Source organism: Elephantulus edwardii, unplaced genomic scaffold (genome assembly GCF_000299155.1).
Source record: "Elephantulus edwardii isolate Elephantulus edwardi_28Jun2011 unplaced genomic scaffold, EleEdw1.0 scaffold00008, whole genome shotgun sequence".
Classification (NCBI taxonomy): domain Eukaryota; kingdom Metazoa; phylum Chordata; class Mammalia; order Macroscelidea; family Macroscelididae; genus Elephantulus; species Elephantulus edwardii.
The window spans coordinates 24715620-24720163 of NW_006399758.1; positions in this window are offsets into that span (position 1 = coordinate 24715620).

The following is a 4544-nucleotide window of genomic DNA, read 5'->3' on the forward strand; positions in this document are numbered from 1 at the left end:
CTCGAAAGCAGAATCTAGCCTGTCTTAATCTCCCCTGAGATATTTTACACTGAACCCAACCTGTCTCAACATAATGAAGTGAGCTTAAGAAAAAAGAGACTTACAGAAGAATAGAGATGTACCAAATCAGAGAAATAACCAGAGTCCTAAAGTGAAAATACCTGCTCTGCCAGACCAAGGAAGGTGGTCCATTCTTATCCTATTGGAAAGAGAACTAAATGTTATGTAATTTATAACTGATTTCTGGTGGTGTCGTCCATTCAGAGTTCCACTGCTCCCCAAAGACTCCACTCTCGCAGTTGGAATTCATCAGCAGCTCTGAGGAAGAACGATGGGCAATCACCTTCCTTGGGATTTACAGGGTGAATCCAGGCAGCTACTTGGAAGCAAGGATTCTGAAGTTTTGTGTGACAGACTTTGGACATGTTGCAAGGCGGGATCAGTCTTTGGAGACAGACGTCATGCTTGGTAGGGTGAAGGGACAGTGCAGGAGTGAAAGATCCTCAATGAGATGGATTGACTCAGTGACTGAGGTAATGGGGATAGGTGTGTCAGAGACAATAAAATTGGCAAGGGTTAGAGCAAGGTTTAGGGCTGTTGTACATAAGGTTGCAATGAGTTGCAGGCGACTTGATGGCACATAACAACAACAACAACAACAAAGCCTAACTGAGGGTCAGTTATGAGTTAGTTTCGACTTGATGGCAATGAGTTTAAAAGGCATTGGGGACTTAAAGGGGAGCTATTTACAAGAAAGGATTTTGCAGGAAAAGGTACCTAACACTCAAGTGAGATTACATGGTTAGACGAAGGTACATACCATGCGGTTTCGTACAAGGTAGTCACCAGCAGGCAGGAAATTAAAAGGTGTATTGGGTTGGGAAAGACTGCTGTTGAGACCTCTCCAAAGTACTAAAAAGCAACGACATCAAGCTGAAGACTAAGGTTTGCCTGATACAGGCCATGGTCTTTGCAATCATTTGCTATGCATCAGAAAACTGGACAATGACTAGGGATGACAGAAGGAGAATTGATGCCTTTGAGCTGTGGTGTTGGAGAAGAGTATTGACTATACCATGGGAAAAAGAACAGGTTCAACATAAAGAAGGTTAAACCAGGCTGCTCCTTGGAGGCAAGGATTCTGAAACTTCGTCTAACATAATTTGGACATGTTACAAGGAGAGACCAGTCCTTGGAGAGAGACATCATACTTGGGAGGTTGGAGGGACAGCACAGGAGAGGAAGACCTCTATGAGATGGACTGATGCAGTGACTGGGGTAATGGGGTAGGTGTGTCAGAGACAGTGAGATCGGCACAGTATAGACAGGGTTTAGGGCTGTTGTACATAAGGTCGCTATGAGTTGCAGGTGAACTCGATGGCACATAACAATGATTTCCAGATTGCTGATAGGACAGGTTTTTCTTATAATGTATTTATAAAATTTCTTCTTCAATCATATCTGTTTCTGGGGGTCTCTTTTCAAGATGTATGAATAAATGCTGCACATCAGGATCCTTGTACAAGCTTTCATGTCTTCAATCCCTTCGTCTATCATGGAAAAGGACCTTGGAACAGACTTCCAAGTAAAGGAATGCTGACGTTAAGGTCTAAGTCAATGCCAAGGTTAGAATGCCTTTTGGAAATGTGGCTCCTCTTTTAAGTGACAGTCTATAAATTATATTGGTTTTTCATTTAATCTGTCATACATGTTTTAGTAACTTTAATTTATTAAAATGGCTGCTTGACAAGGTTGCCATTAAAAAAATCTAAAATGGATTCCTGAACTGTAGCTAAGACTCCACTTTCATTCTGCTCCATTTATACACAGTAAATGTGATCTTAAACTCTCATATTCCTTTGAATGTGGAACTTAAGCTATTTCTACAACTCACCTTTCATCCAAATAATTAAAAACCTTATAAAATAAACAGTAGCACAGTGAATAACTCCCACTGACAGTTGGAGAAGAGTACTGAATATACCATGGACTGCTAAAAGAACAAACAAGTTCATCCCGGATAGGGTGAAACCAAGCTGCTTCTTGGAGGCAAGATTCTGAAGCTCTGACATACTTTGGGTATATTGCAAGGAGAGATGGGTCCTTGGAGAAGAACTTTATGCTTAGGAGGGTAGAGGGACAGCACAAGACAGGAAGACTTTTATTGAAATGGAATGACTCAGTGACTAGAGCAATGGGGGTAGGTGTGTCAGAGACAATGAGGTTGGCTCAGGATAGAGCTGGGTTCAAAGCTGTTGTACATAGGGTCACGGTGAGTTGTAGGCGTCTTGATGGACACAAAAACAAGATATGAGACCAAGTGGTCAACATTTACTCGAAAACAGAGGTGAGAAATCAGAGGGCAAGAGGAGAGAAGTTAGATCAAGGGAACTAGAACAGAAAGAATGGAAATAAGTAGAAAACAGAAATGAGGTAAAAATTATGCCCAAAGACATGGAACAATCTGTATAGACGTTAATTAAGAGGATCCAAATTTCAACCTAAAAGGGAGCACTCATGACCTTCTCCGGGGGAGTAGTGCTGTTTACCCAAAGGTAGCACCTCTGGCAGTTCAAATCCCCCAATGATCCCAAAGGACAAAGTTGGACAGTCTCCTGCTATGTGATTTCTAGCTTTAGAAATCCAAAGGAAGGTAATCTATGAGTCAGTTCCCACTTGAGGGCAGTGAGTTTGACTTGTTGAAAAGTTGCTGTGTAAGCTTTTACCTAAAATTGCACACAAAAATTAGGTTTGGCTTTATATGACATAACAGAGCCCCTTATCTCTTCTCTCACTTCCAAAAAAGGAAGAAAAGAATAGCATATGACACAATTATAAATAAGTCTGCAGATTGATCGCACAGGGGTCACATATCCAGGCTTCATCTATCTTTTAGCTCTTGTTGTTGTTATGTGCCATCGAATCGCTTGCGACTCATAGTGACCCTATGTACAACAGCTCTAAACTCTGCTCTGTCCTGTGCCAATCGCACTGTCTCTGACACTGCCATCCCGATTATCCCAGTCACTGAATCAATCCACCTCATAGAGGGCCTTCCCCTCCTGCGCTGTCCCTCCACCCTCCCGAGCATGATGTCCCTCTCCAAGGACCGGTCCTTCCTCACAACATGTCCAAAGTATGTCAGACGGAGTCTCAGAATCCTTGCCTCCAAGGAGCCGCCCGGATTGACCCTTTCCAGGATGAATCTGTTTGTTTTCTTAGCAGTCCATGGTACTCTCAATACTCTTCTCCAGCACCACAGCTCCTGTGAATATTATCCTGTGGTCTAAGAAGGCTGTTTCTGCCCCTGCTGTCATATCCAAATGACTACCAACAGAAAAGGATGGCACAACTTTTCTAGAAAAGACACTAAAAATGCCCCACAAATTTCTTATTAACCTCCACGCCAACACGTAGTCACATGACCTACCTAGTTGCCAGGGAGGGAGGAAAATAATCTTTATTGTACAGTCTTGTGCTAGGCTTAACTATTAGTGATACTGATACTGTTGTTAAAAGAAAAATGAAAAAAAAAATACAGAACGAGTAGCAGTTTCTGTTAACTCTCACTTTTCCCTACATTTCAAGTTTCCATTAGACTCATTTCCTTTTTATACAAATAAAAGCCCTTCTTCTCACCACAACCATCATGTTCCAATCCCAAGGCTAATCCAAATGTCTACTTTTGCTGCAGCTGTCAGTTGTACTATAGTTGTACTATATACTTTGTTTGAGATCAAGGTAAAACCAGAAACTTAACCCATTGACATTGAGTCAGTTTCAACTCACAAAGACCTCATGTATAACAGAATAGAACTGCTCCATAGGATTTTCTTGCCCATAACCTTTAAGGAAACAGATCAGTAGACCTCTTTTCTCTGGCTCCACTGTTGGATCTGAACTGTCCACCAACCACAACCTATTTGTTCCAATCCTACCTCTGACCAAGGAGCAAATATAAATCATACAAAAAATGGTGCCTTTAAAATTAGAAACACACTTAATTTTTTCACTACTTTTTCTCCCTTCTAATGGATTTGTTCTTTGTTGTTGATGAATACCATTGAGTCAGAACTGACACATAAATGACCATTCAGTGGATTTTCAGAGGCAGTTGATTTCATGGGAAGTGATTGCCCATCTTTCTCCCACGGAGAGTTGGATTCATATACATTTGAGCTGCCAGCAAAACTAACTCTTTACCACTAGGTGACCAGAGGTCCTTATTTTGTTGACTAGGGGAAGTAAAGTTAATAAAATAGTATTGAAAATTCTCTAAATACTGTATCTCTTCTTGAACGTCACCGGTCCTTATATTCCCAGTACTGGTGAGTTCAACAGTATAAATGATAAACAACATTATTATCAAATGCATTTTAAAGATGCTAAAAGTCGAATTGTTGAGTGGTTGCCTTTTTTTATAATAGTAATTTATAAACCTTCCAGTGCCTGGGGCTTTAATGACAATAGATGTCTTTACTATTTCGGTTTATTAATAGTTTTAATTCTACTTATTTCCTTTTGCGGTAATTCGGTTTTGTTTT